The 15,511-nt window shown below is 33.9% G+C and overlaps 1 pseudogene; it reads right to left on the bottom strand.

Moving 5' to 3' along the window:
- Positions 1–3,330: 3,330 nt before the first annotated feature.
- On the bottom strand, positions 3,331–15,443 carry LOC132722903 (protein fem-1 homolog B-like; annotated as a pseudogene).
- Between the last annotated feature and the right edge of the window lie 68 nt (positions 15,444–15,511).

Below are 15,511 nucleotides of genomic sequence, written 5' to 3' on the forward strand. Positions count from 1 at the left end.
ACAAATATCCTCTATATATTTCACAAAGATGTCACGAGTGTAGTCAACATGTATTAAGAACTTATGTATTTCTAATATCTCTATATTTAAATACAGACGTATTCATCATATCAGTTATTTATCTGAACTGTTTCAGACCTACAGCAAGTCAAACAAGAGCCACCGCCGGGCGGGGGCAACGCTCGACTTTTTACTTTTTCTAAACGCAAACATAGAAAGGTTTGAACATATATTGATGTTTCCTTTTTATAAATTTAGTTGGTCTGTCTTGTCACATTAGTTTTGTTTATATATTTTGTATATATATGAATAGAAACATTAAGCATATTTCTAAAAATAGCAACAGTACGCAATTTCTAAAAATAGCAACAATGACGCAATTTCTAAAAATAGCAACAATGACGCAATTTCTAAAAATAGAAAAAATGACGCAATTTCTAAAAATAGAAAAAAATGACGCAATTTCTAAAAATAGAAACAATGACGCAATTTCTAAAAATAGAAAAAAATGACGCAATTACTAAAAATAGCAACAATGACGCAATTTCTAAAAATAGAAAAAAATGACGCAATTTCTAAAAATAGAAAAAAATGACGCAATTACTAAAAATAGCAACAATGACGCAATTTCTAAAAATAGAAAAAATGACGCAATTTCTAAAAATAGAACAAAAATGACGCAATTTCTAAAAATAGCAACAATGACACAATTTCTAAAAATAGAAAAAATGACGCAATTTCTAAAAATAGGAAAAAATGACGCAAATTCTAAAAATAGAAAAACATGACGCAATTTCTAAAAATAGAAAAAAATGACGCAATTTCTAAAAATAGAAAAACATGACGCAATTTCTAAAAATAGAAAAAAAATGACGCAATTTCTAAAAATAGAAAAACATGACGCAATTTCTAAAAATAGAAACAATGACGCAATTTCTAAAAATAGAAACAATGACGCAATTTCTAAAAATAGAACAAAAATGACGAAATTTCTAAAAATAGAAAAAAATGACGCAATTTCTAAAAATAGCAACAATGACGCAATTTCTAAAAATAGAAAAAAAAATGACGCAAATTCTAAAAATAGCAACAATGACGCAATTTCTAAAAATAGAAAAAATGACGCAATTTCTAAAAATAGAAAAACATGACGCAATTATATACATGTATATATATATATATATATATTTGATATATATATATATACATGCATATATATACAGGGTTCTCACTAGGACTTTAAAACATGGAGTCCATGGACTCCCAACCCTGAAAAAGTTGGAGTCCAAAAGCCCGTCGCAATTAATATGTTTACAGATTAGTCATTCAATGCTCACAATAGCATTGCTGATATTTTGAATCTTCAAGAGACTTCCAAAGTTTATAGTTATTCAAAAGAAACTCTGAACTACATAGTATAATTATTGTTTTGTTGTTAATATTTATTATGAAATTATTTCATTATAATGCATCAACACATGGAAATCGTTTTTTTTTACACTTTTATAGCAAATCAAATTTTATTCTGGTTAAATAAGTCCACTCTTAAGACAAAAAGTTTATATTTGTAAAAAAAAAAAAACGTAAATATATATAGGCAGCGATTAGCGGAATGAATAGGAAAATCGTGTACAGCTTCACACAGTGTGTAAGAGATTCATCCGATCGACAATTATTTTAGCAAATATCTTCAAAAAGGGGACAAATTGAAGATCGATATTTAAAGATTTAATGTTGATTAAATAATAAAGGCACAATTCATTCGCATGTTTGGCTTGGAAACCGAGAATTTTTGCGAAATTTTAGGGTTTCTGGCGAACGTGAAATCGCCGATGTTTGGGATCAATTTTCGGATATCAAAGAAAAGGGTATGTGTATTTTGGTTTGTTGTCCTGGCATTTCGGCACAATATTTTAAATTCTTAATACTCTTATAGAAAGTTTTTGCAAGAATGAAACTAAAGCAAAATTGTTTCTAGAAAATGCCGAAAATATTCGACAATCATTCAAAATTACACTCATTTGTAATCTTTAAACTTGCGGCGTAAATAGTCGATAATTTTATCCTTTTGTCGGTAAAATTTGCTAATTTCCAATCTACTGTTGATCAAAGATATAAAATTATCACCTCGTGTCATATCTGGTAATTGTATGCACTGTACAGCGCGTGTATACATTAGTCTGATCACTATTGCGTGATAATGATCGGAAGCGTTATCGCTGATTGGCTAATCGCTTCACGGGTCGATGTGCATAGGACCGCCTACCTATAGACTGACACGCGCTGACGCATTTGTGTATTTGTGGTTGTAAACAATCGGTAATGTTTATGCGTCCCCAGGCAAAATTAAGCGTACGTGGAATCCTTGCTCTGAAATATTTGCGTCCAGCTGTAATAAACATGCGTACCGGGACGCCGACGTCCCCGAAATAAGCGTATAACCTTCAAGGTCAAGGTCATTAAAGAGCCCAAGCAAATTTGGGTTTGATAAACAACAAGGTCTGGTCCTTAAGAATGTTCTGTTATAATATGAAGTTTATCCCTTCAAAAAATAGGGAGAATGAAAATTTCAATAATTACTACCTTCAAAGGCAATGTCATTAATGAGTGAAGGTCAAGGTCTTTCGGTATATTTTTAACAGTTATCTTTGAAGATTATTATGTTCAAGTTTGAAGACAATCCATTCAAAAGTAACAAAGTTACAGCCAATAATAGCCAAAGAAATGAAAATTTCAATAATTTGACCTTCAAAGTCAAGGTCATTGATGAGTGAATGTCAAGGTCTGACTGATAATTTTTAAGGGATATCCTTGAAGATTATTATGTTCAAGTTTTGAAGACAATCCATTCAAAAATAACAAAGTAACAGCCAATAACAGCATGAACAAGCAAAATTGGACTTTTAACCTTGGGAAGGTCAAGGTCATTTATGGATGAAGGTCAAGGTTAGTGTGGTCTACTGAAAGGTCTTGTCCCAAGGGTTGTTGTGGCCAAGTATGAAGACAATACACCAAGAAATAAAAAAGTTATGATCCAGGTACAAGTTTTCGGACGGCAACGGCAACGGCAACGGAGACGGCAACGGCAACGCCGACCTGACTATAACAATACCTCTACTTTTTTTTTCAAAAAAAAAAAAGTCGAGCTAATAAATGAGCCGCGTCATGACAAAACCAACACAATGGGTTTGCGACCAGCATGGATCCAGACCAGCTTGCGCATCCGCGCAGTCTGATCAGGATCCATGCTGTTCGCTATCAGTTTCTCTATTTGTAATAGAGTAGGTAAGGGAACAGCATGGATCCTGATCAGACTGCGCGGATGCGCAGGCTGGTCTGGATCCATGCTGGTCGCAAACCCATTATGTTGATTTTGTCATGACACGGCTCAAATTAAAACATTGGTCGAGCATACATGTAACTATCAGTGTCTGAGACTTTTGTAACTAATTATATAGAAAGAAACAAGTACAACAGTTTATCACAAAGGTAACTAATACCAACTATTATAACAATGAAAATACAGAAATGAGGGTGATGTTCACATTATATCTATATCTAACCGTCGTACATAATGACTAACATTCAGCAAAACACCGTCTCTGCGCACATACAAAAACAACACTGTACAATACAGGCATACATACAGTAATTACATAACAAAATTATCTTGCCCTATCACAAATATCACTTCTAAGAAGCATCACAATAATCACAGCAGTAAAGAATATTCCGAGACGTTGATGGAAAAAAACAGTTGTTTCTCTATAATAATGCTACAACTGTTTTTACATCAAAACTTCTGTACTGAGCTTTTCTCCGTTACTGAGTCACATTGATGTATCAATGCCACTCTATAAAATCTTCAAGTCCCATTGGAATTAAGCCTTTAAAAGGGATATTGTGCTCCTTAATGACCTTGGAGGCCAAGCATTTCAGAGAAATTGAACTGTTTGTTTTGATAATCACCTCGGCAACCCCAGTTACTGATGCATCCATTGCTGTTTTATGGTCACGATTACAAATATCTAGATGAGCTTTGGCCTTGATAAGAGAGATCATTGACAGGTGAAGATTTTCAAAAATCACTAATTGGATTATTGTATTGCACTATTATATGGAGGGGAGTGTTTCCTAGTTTGTCCTGCGCATTCACGTTGGCGCCGCAATCGATGAGTAGCTTACACAGTGGTCCGTTTGGAAATGTGACAATGTCATTTACGTGAAAATCATCCACAATGGTAGCACCGTCTGTTACCATGTGAAGTAATGTGTATCCGTTTCTGAGTTCCGGTTTTTTTTGAAGGAATCGGTAAACACATCGGTAAAAGTCTTCTTGTTCCGTATCAGGAATTTTTAAGTTTCAAAAAATAATCACAATCAGATACAGTAACGTGTGAATGTTTTCTTCATAAAACCTCTTGTAAATTATCATAATCACTGGGGGCTTTCCTCTCTACGTCGCACGTCATATATCAGCTCTCGCCGTGCCTCGAACAAAACACCTCTCTGACTGATTTAAACTCTGGATTGACACCAAGATGAACCATTTGTGAGAAAAACCTGCGCAAACCGAAGCAAATCTTTCGAAACTGACCTATATTTATATTTTGCCGCAGTTGCATTGCATGAGCCAGAGTTCTATACATCTGTCAAATCTTGCTCCATCTGCGAACACTGCACCTCTGAATATAACGGATGTGGAACTTCAGGGTTATCTTTTCCTAGAATTCTCTCCTTATTGCAAGCCCTTCCATATGAAGAGCTGAATGGTTTATTTTAATTGCATCTATCTCCTGTAAAAGTTTTACATTCTACTTGATTGTTATATGCCGGGACTGGGTCGTCTAAATTTTTTCTTACAATATTTTCAGGATTTTTAAACCTTTCACATATATACCCCTACGCATATACTTTAGGCATTTTCAATGTCATACTGTTCTTTATCATTGGCAAACGAGGCTCCAAGCAGCTCAAGGGCATTTATCTTTGTCGATTTTACTGCAAATGTCCGATGAAATCAAATATTCAACAACCTCTGCCTGTACACATTCAGCTGCTACGAGCAACGGTGTCATGTCTTTGTCGTTTTTCAGAATGCTAGCGCCTTTCTCCATGAGAACTTTAACAATGTCAACATGTCCGCACTCAGCAGAGAAATGAAGAGCGGTCGCCCCACAATGTGCTCTCGCATCGGCATCAGCCCCTTCTCCAGTAATACTTCAACCACGCTCTTATGACCTTATAGCTTGCTATCATTAGACATGTGTGTTCTTAAACTTATTGGCAATAGACAAATCAGCACCGTGTTCTAGGAGGTATTTCACGATGTCTAATCTCCCGTCGAAACATGCTGCTCTGAGAGGGGTTGAGTTGGTAACAGTTGAATGGTTGACGTCTGCTCCATGCTCTATGAGCATTTTAATAATATTATAGTGGCCTGCCCCAGCTGAACACCACAGTGGTGTAGCTCCTTCGATGGCATACCCATCAAACCGGACCGTGCCCTGAAATTTGACAAAATAAACTTTAGAGTAATTAGAGATATTTAGTTGGTATAATGTACGCACAAAACTTTGGATCTTCTCTGTTATATGACTTATAAACATTCAGAACTATAAAACATACATTATACTGGAAGGACATAGGTGTTGTAAAAATAAGTTAAGGCAGGCAATGATTTTCTAAATCTTTACAGCCCATGCCTTTCACATTGAGAAACTTCAACCTGGTAATCTTTGAAATTTGGGAAAAATGAAAAAACTTTCATTCAGTAACAATGTGGCCATACCACGTGACTTTTCGGGTACGGAACACGCCGATTTTTCACCCGATTCAGGTATGTTTTTATTCACAACTTATTTATTACTCAACCGATTTTGATCAGATAAGGCGCAGAGTACCCGTAATTATATCAGCTATCCACGGTATATCAAAATTCTGTAAAACCCCTGAATGGTTTTTGAGAACATTCGAGTAACAGTTTTCTTTTTCATAGCCTGGGCCGAGGGGAACGGTAACACACACTCATTTGTCATAACAAGCAATTTCTAGCAAGTCATATGATTTTTTTTTAACACTATTTCATAGAAAAAATACATGTTAAATCTGATATATTTACTATGCCCAATGTATCGAGTGAATGTAGTGATGTTTTAGCACAATTTTCATTAAGTTATGTTGAAATGATACGGAACACACTGTTATTTTCAAAAGATACGGTACACATCACAATTTTCTGTCTTTGTAATAATTTCTGAAATAAAATAATATCAAAATTTTATTTAAATTATAATGTGAGTGATTTTTTTCCATAGTTATACATTTTATTAATTTAAACGAGAACCCAGGGACCCTGTTTTGCAATGTATTCATAATGCTTACTTTTAATGTTTTTATGTATTTGCTGCATGCTATATTTCAAAGAGATCACGCTTAACATTGTCCTATTTTAAAATCACCTAGGATATGTTAAACACTTCGATCTTCACAGAAATCAGGTAGTTACGCTTTATTAGAAAGAAAATGTTGTTATAAAATGCTATGTTTTATTGTTGTTTATTGTTGTTTTTTTATTTATTTTTAGTTTAAGTGAAGTAATATATGTCTTTTTGCTTCATCCTGAAAAAATAAAACAAGGTCATGACCTAAATCGCTGAAATGTATCATTACTTGATAACAATTTATATATATCTATATTTTGTTTAATAATAAGCAAATCATTAGGTACAATTTTGCAATATCATGGTCATGTTTAATTAAATCAAATCACAGAAGGCGCTTGAATTTGTTTGGGTCTCAGAATATCAGAAAGGTGAAGGCTGTGAGATTGTAAACCAATTTGTTTTTGTATAGTGCCACCAATGTTGTTTCAAGTAACATAACTGTAGTAAATTGGCTATAAGGCTTATTGCAACACTGATATGTAATTCATTGTTTATTTGGCTTAAACAATTAAAAACAAAGACAAAAAAACATGAGTTGCCTTAATCAGGACATCTCTCTTCCTAAACGAGCGTGTAACCCCTCGACCACAGGGAAGTTATAAGATAACAGCCTGAAGAAAACCATTTCATTCTAAATTAGGGTTTGTAACCCTTATTAATTTCGTTTGACACTGACATGACTGATGTAAATAAGCTTAATATTACATGTATATCTGTAAAGAATTACACAATATTTGAATCTTTGACCAATTGGGAACTACTTTTTTCTTCTCCCGAGAAAGGCTTGAAAATTAATGCGCCTGTCATTTGACAATTTAACACAGTGGACCCCCTTATTTTTCAGCGTAAGAGTACATAAAGGTAAGTAACCGCTTCCAGGGGTTCGGGACTACTTTTTATTTTGCAAATAAGCATATCAGAGCCTTGAAATTTCGCTACCATTATTTGTTTGGTCTGACGACCCAAACAAATAAAAATGTAGTCGCCATTTGCTTGAATTTTTAATGTTTAAAGGCATGAAGCTTTAAAAATAACTTTTAATTAATGTAATTAGGTCAGTTTTTGGTTTGGTTTCACGGCTCATAAAATGACATTATCATGTGGCGACTTTCTAGTTTTTACAAGTGCCCCTTTGGGGTATAAATAAAAGGAACGAACGGGCCCCCCCCCCCAACCTGAGTAAAAACCGACATTCTGTACTGTAGTAAGAAAACTTTCTCACATGGAAAAAATCGAAACATCGAAGTCACTTGTGGTCTCGTACCTACTTCATGTAGTATATATAACAGAATGCAGCCTCCAAAATCCATAGCATTTGATTGACCAAAAAATGGGTATTATTTAAAATATTATTTTTATTTTTAACACAAAACACGCAAAGCACACATGTCCATGGAACTCGAGTGTTAGATAGGCATTAATTTTACCAAAATTTCCTAACATGTATATCCTACACTGTATATGTTAACAAGGTTACCTTGTATAAACTACGTTACGTTATATAACAGGCCTTGTTCCCAAATGGGTTCTTCAAATTACCAAATTATTAATTTTGATTGCACGTAAAACTGCGAAATATTTGTCCATATGTAGATAATTTGATAATTTAGATACATGCAGTTAGTTTGGAACCCTGGCAGATTATTCATACCAAATATCATGAGGCCGAAAAAAAATTTAAACTTTCCGTGATTTAAAAAAATCCACTTACATCAAAACCAGCGTTTTTTTCTCCAAATTCGATTATTTAAACAACATTTTGCAAGGAACATATATTTTCAACTTACTCCTAACATCTTGTTTGTTTATATATTCATACTATGTTTAGACAGTCATTTATATATTCGAACAGAACAAATTAAATGAAATACTAATCGCACATAACAGATGTCCTTGAATTTCACAATTCGTTTTATAATCCAAAAGAAATATCCTAATTTTTTCAAATGAAAATCAAAAACAAAACAAAATTTTGAATGTCTTCGTATCCCTCCCTTAAAATTTTAAACATTTTATAGCCAAATATTAATTGCTCAACATATAACATCAAATTTTTGCGCAACGCTTACTCTCAAAAAATGTTCTTTTATTTTTTGAATAATCCTGTTTACATCAAACTGTAGGCATAATGAATACTTTGCAAAAACAGGTCCCAGGGTTCTCGTTTTAAATTAATAAAATGTATAACTATGAAAAAAATCACTCACATTATAATTTAAATTAATTTTTATATATTTTATTTTAGAAATTGTTTCAAAGACAGAATTTGTGTGTTGTACCGTATCTTTGAAATAACAGTTGTGTTCCGTATCATTTTCAAGCATAACTTTATGAAAATATGCTAAAACATCACTACATTTCACTCGATACATTGGACATAGTAAATAATATCAGATTTAACATGTATTTTTCTATGAAATAGTGTTAAAAAACATATGACTTGCTAGAAATCGCCTGTTTTGCCAAATGAGTGTGTACCGTTCCCCCTCGGGCCAGGCTATGAAAAGAAAACTGTACTCAAATGTTCTCAAAAACCATTCAGGGGTTTTCAGAATTTTGAATATTACCGTGGATAACTGATATAATTACGGGTACTCTCGCCTTATCTGATCAAAAATCGGTTGAGTAATAAATAAGTTATGAATAAAAAACATACCTGAATCGGGTGAAAAATCGGCGTGTTCCGTACCCGGAAAGTCACGTGGTATGGCCACATTGAGTAAGTAAACATATGTTTTTGTTGTTCAACCCAAAAGAAAGCGAGGTAGGTATCTCTTTTATATATATATATATATATGTATGTATGTGTGTATATTCTTTCTATATGATTTTATACATGTCAAATTGTATAATCAGAAGATTTTATGATTGTATATTAACAGGATTATTAGAAAGTGAAAAGGCAGAAAAACTGTTTCAGGCCAGCAGTTAAAACAAGAGGGCCATGATGGCCCTGAGGTCGCTCACCTGTATATAGCCCCCCCCCCCCCCCCCCCCCCGGGCCAATTTTTACCCAAGGGCTTTTATTTGTTTATTTGAACAGACTTGGTAGACACCCATAAGATGTTTCATGCTAAACATCTAAGTTCTAGCTCATTGGTTTTTTAAAAGATTTTTTAAGTTTTTACTATACACATATAGTTAAAAACAATGACACCCCTGGGGCAGGGCCAGTTTTGACCCCCGCGCTTTTATTTGAACAAACTTTGTAGATATTTACTTAAAGATGTTTCATGCTTAATATCTAAACTCTAGCTATTTGGGTTTTTTCAAAGAAGATTTTTAAGTTTTTGCTATACACATATAAGGAAAATCAATGACCCCCCCCCCGGGCGAGGCCAGTTTTGACCCCAGGGCTTTTATTTGAACATACTTGGTAGACACCCATTAGAACATGTTTCATGCTAAATATCTAAGCTCTAGCTCTTACGGTTCTTTAAAAGAAGATTTTTTAAGTTTTTACTATATGCATATAGGGAAAATCAATGACCCCCCGGGGCGGGGCCAATTTTGACCCCAGGGATTTTATTTGAACAAACTTGGTAGACACTCACTAGAAGATGTTTCATGCTAAATATCTTAGCTCTAGCTCTTTGGGTTCTTTAAAAGAAGATTTTTTAAGTTTTTACTATATGCATATAGGGAAAATCTATGACCCCCTGGGGCAGTGTCAATTTGACCCCAGGGCTTTTATTTGAACAAACTTGGTAGACATTCACTAGAAGATGTTTCATGCCAAATATCTAAGCTCTAGCTCTTATGGTTCTTTAAAAGAAGATTTTTTAAGTTTTTACTATATGCATATAGGGAAAATCAATGACCCCCCAGGGCGGGGCCAATTTTGACCCCAGGGCTTTAATTTAAACAAACTTGGTAGACACTCACTAGAAGATGTTTCATGCTTAATATCTAAGCTCTAGCTCTTTGGGTTCTTTAAAAGAAGATTTTTTAAGTTTTTACTATATCCATATAGGGAAAATCAATGACCCCCTGGGGCGGGGCCAATTTTGACCCCAGGGCTTTAATCTGAACAAACTTGGTAGACATTCACTAGAAGATGTTTCATGCTTAATATCTAAGCTCTAGCTCTTACGGTTTTTTAAAAGAAGATTTTTTAAGTTTTTACTATATGCATATAGGGAAAATCAATGACCCCCCGGGGCGGGGCCAATTTTGACCCCAGGGCTTTTATTTGAACAAACTTGGTAGACACTCACTAGAAGATGTTTCATGCCAAATATCTTAGCTCTAGCTCTTTGGGTTCTTTAAAAGAAGATTTTTTAAGTTTTTACTATATGCATATAGGGAAAATCAATGACCCCCTGGGGCGGGGCCAATTTTGAGCCCAGGGCTTTTATTTGAACAAACTTGGTAGACACTCACTAGAAGATGTTTCATGCCAAATATCTAAGCTCTAGCTCTTAGGGTTGTTTAAAAGAAGATATTTAAAGATTTTTCTTTCGGTTGCCATGGCAACCAGAGTTCTGCATGGAATTAAATTCTTTGAACAATTTTTAAAGGTGACCACCAAAGGAACATTCCTGTGAAGTTTGGATGAAATTGGCTCAGTGGTTTGTGAGGAGATGTCATTTAAAGCAAAAGTTTACGGACGGACGACGGACGGACGGACAACGAACGGACGCCGGACTAAAAGCGATCACAAAACCTCACCCTGTCACTTTGTGACAGGTGAGCTAAAAAAGAGTGTGTTTAGGGCCAGCAGTTTAAAAAAGAGTGTAGATAGGGGACCAAAAACGGAAATGATTTTTTTTCTGACATAAAATTTCCTGTATTACCTGTCTGTTCAATATTTGCTTCAAAGTTGCTAAGCAACACTTGAACAACTTTTTCTTCACCATTTCTGGCTGCAATAATAAGTGGTGTGGTGATCTGTCCATTCTCTTCTGTGAGATTACTTAGTACCTTAAAGCAGAAATAAGATATCCATTTTAACTCATTTACAGCTGACAGTGCATACTGCCAGTTTTTCACGTCTGTGTCCTTACCAACTTGGCTATTTAATCATTTTGGAATTGAGATTCATAAAAGTTATATACATATTTAAATATGTAATAGTGAAAAAGAATGAAGCTATGCCTTTGCAATTTACAATTATTTATTAACAAAACTATTATAATACTTCAAGAAAAATATCTTCCTGTTTCACCGTTAATGGGAGATACCTTTAGCATTCTTATTCTATTTAAACACATATGAAAAATATTGGATATATAAAAATATTGTATGGGTTATTTTTATGTATGGGAACTACTTCTTTGTAAACAAAATAATGGGTAGACTAGTTTCAGTACTCCATATAAGAACTCAGAACTAACTGCATGATATTCTATATCTATAACATACTGGGATTTCCATGATTTGTGTTACAAGCCAAATATGATGTGTAACAATCAATTTTTTAGTGAATGAGCGTATTAAAAATTAGTTTTAATTACTTTTTGTACAGGAATTTCTCACATGCTAGTATGGGTCAAACCCTTCATGCCGAATTAATAATGTTTAACTATAAATACAGTGCACACATGTCAAGAAAACCAGTATGCAACTATAATTCATAAATGATTTTGTTTTACTTTTTCTTTCAGTTTAATATAACATTATCGACGAGTGACCCGTTTTTACGCTGCTCTATTTCGACACCATGATTTATATTTTGCCTCATAATTGATACAAGAGGCCGCTTACATCATTACTGTACTACGCTATAGCCTAAAGGGGATTCCTCTAGTTGGTAAGATAAAAATATGTAGTAATTAACTTTTATTAAGACACCCAAAGGTAAGACTAAGCATTTTATACCTTATTTAAGAGATTTTTGTATGATTTCACTAATGCAATTTTGACCCTCACTTTACTATGTCATGCTTTCCTTGAAAAAATCGGATGGAAAATACATGTATCTCCCTGTCTGCTGACCTCATTTCCTTATTCTAAGGTCATGTGGCAGTAAAATTACCCAATATAGTGTTGTTTTGGGAGCATTTTTTCACCTTAAAGCAACCTGTACATGTTGTAGATTTTTTTACGGTTATTAATCAATGAATGAATGTTAATTGAAAATTAATTGGATATGTTTATCTTATTTGGATGGAATGAATTGCCATATTCTAATTAGTTGCTCCACTAAAGGTATTATTTTGTTTTTGCAGGTTCGACAAAGAAAGTAAAGGTGCTATTTTCCAAGGTATATTTTTCAGCAAAGGAGGTCAAACAGACTAGGGCAACCATCCAAACCACTGTAAAAATACAACAATAGCATTTACCACATATAATTATGCTTTATCTGTTTATTTATGAAAGAAATAAAGAATAGATAAACTATTTTTTCACTTGTTGATACTTTGCAGGTCTATGCTCTTGATATTGGTGAACAACGTAAGTTGTTGATACTTTGCAGGTCTATGCTCTTGATATTGGTGAACAACGTAAGTAAATGTATTATGGTGTACAGTCTCCTGTAGTGTGTAATTAAATTAGCCAATCAATGGCATCGTTTTAGGGCACTCTCAGGGCTCATCCTGGGGGAAAATTTTAGGGAGAAGTGACATCCTCGCGAAAAATAGGGAGAAGGGAAACAACCCAATGTGTATGCATTAACATGCATGGCTATACATCCTTTAACTATAATATAAACACAATTAATCTATTTATCAGCTATTTATAAGGTTTCTCTAAATATTTGTTTATATATTCTCATGTAAATATATTGATAATAATGTGTAAGAAAAAATGTGATGAATAAATTAATTCTGGAACATAACTTATCTTATGTCCCAGATTAATTTTATATTTTTACTTTCTTCACTTTTAATAGAAGATAAAGTTACATTGGATATTGATTAATAAAATCTGACTATCGTAGCTGTTCTGATTACATTTCTTGTATGCATGTATGTTGCTATCCTGTATATTGTAATGTCACTTTTATTTGCATATAATTATGCTTATAAAACAATTTTCAAACATCGAAGAATATGTAAAATATGTACTGCAAACATTTGTGCACATTATATTTGATCACTAAAATCATACACATTCATTTCTTATTGAAAAATTTGACTGAGAAATTATAGAAAATAAATTTCTAATTACCTCCCTTTATTTTCATGAAATGTTATACGAGGTAATATCTTTATAAATAATGTTTTTTGAAATGTTCAATATTGATAAATCTTTAACTGAGCGTCATATTTATGACATTAAAACAAATATATATATTGAAACAATAAGAACACTTCTTTCATACAATTGTACACATGATATACGACCGATATGTAACATGCCGATCATGATTCGTAGTTTTTTTCCGGGATGTCGTGCCCACGTGCGTAAGCTGTGTCAAATTTGCCATTTCTACAAAGATAACAATGCCAAATACTCACACTGTCTATAACATACCAATTGTAAGATTTTTGCGAATTAGCATTCTTAAATTTTCGTGTAGGTGTATCAGAATCAGTAACTTTCTTTTACTGCTAGATTTGGGCATTTCGCCCTGTAGCCATGACGTGAGCGACATAACAATTTTTTAATTTATTTTAACGGACTGAAATCATTCAAAACTATGATTAATTTTTAATCCAGTCGCTGATCATTAATGGAATTGATTATTTTTAATTGACTAACAGTTTTGTGATAACCGTGAAAAACCCATTGCACATCGCCTTTACTCAGGTTAAACACCGCATGTATATCAATTAGGGAAGATTTGCACGTGTTTAGATGATCGGGAAAAAACAATCTATAATTATCGCCAAATCCCGTAACTGTCACACAATTATACCCGTTTCGGGCCGATGCTCTCGTTATTTACTGTTTAGAGTAGGCGGTCTATCGCTTTGCGTACAGGTAGAAGGGTAGTATAAAGCGACGTTCTGATTGGATAATGATAATTAGCAGTCGTCATATGGGCGGATACAATCTCTGCTCTTTACATCGCCAAGTAATTACCCTTTGGGAATTAAGATTTTATCGGCGATGCTGACTTCTCTTTGATCAATTGGGAGAGCGAAATGGAAATATACATGGCGAAGTTTTCGCCTGAATCGCCCTTCAGGATGAGCCCTGCACTCTCAATAAAAATGACCGCTCCGGATGATTGTTCATGAAAAGGAATAGCTGGACAACAGCTTAAATTTACCCATTTCATAAAGGATAGAGATTTTTTTAAATAAAAAGTTAAAACATTTTAAACAATACAGTCACATGTTTCTTATTGACGCATACAAAACAATCCTTAAGAAGGTAAGGGCGTCGAAACTGGTCACTCGAGGATATAATGATATGCGATATGGCAACAACGTACCTCTTTCAGTTTGTAATACTGATTGATATAATATAACGTACAAATAATATTTTTACTCACATTAAAAAAAACACACACATCCAAATCATTTGTCTTCTGTTGTTTTGTTTGTGTGGGTTTTTTTTTCGGTTTTGGTCAAATTATTAGCTGATTAGTACTTATCCGAAAAGTGGTTCAGTAATGTGAGATTATTACCTCCTTAACAATACTCTCCCTGTCCAAATTCCACAGCATGGCAAAAATGCTAATAGCCCGTCCATCTCTGGCTGCCTGATAAACTTTTTTCTTTAAAATCTGGAGGTCAAATTGACTTATTTGTGTTGACATTATAATCTAATTTATTTCAGAGATACGGGGTTATCTTTTCTTGAATTAGATATAGTCTGTGTGTCCCGTCCCGAGAAATACGCTCATGCCGTCCCAGGTGGTGGGGTTGACATTACTCTAGGAGACGGCCTAGTGGTTATAATGTGTCTGCCATCAACCGAGGGATCAAGAGATTATACTAATCCACGTGTGATCACTCTTTCTTCTATATCATTCTACATGCTATTACTTTTTGTTCTATATTCAGACACGTGTTATCACTTTCTGTTCTATATTCAGCCACGTGTTATCACTTTTTGTTCTATATTCATTTACGTGTTATCACTTTTTTTTCTTCATTCAGCCACCTGTTATCACTTTTTGTTCTATATTCAGCCACGTGTAATCACTTTTTGTTCTATATTCAGCCACA

This window comes from Ruditapes philippinarum, unplaced genomic scaffold (assembly GCF_026571515.1).
Source record: "Ruditapes philippinarum isolate M1 unplaced genomic scaffold, ASM2657151v2 ctg34_1_1_1_1, whole genome shotgun sequence".
NCBI lineage: Eukaryota > Metazoa > Mollusca > Bivalvia > Venerida > Veneridae > Ruditapes > Ruditapes philippinarum.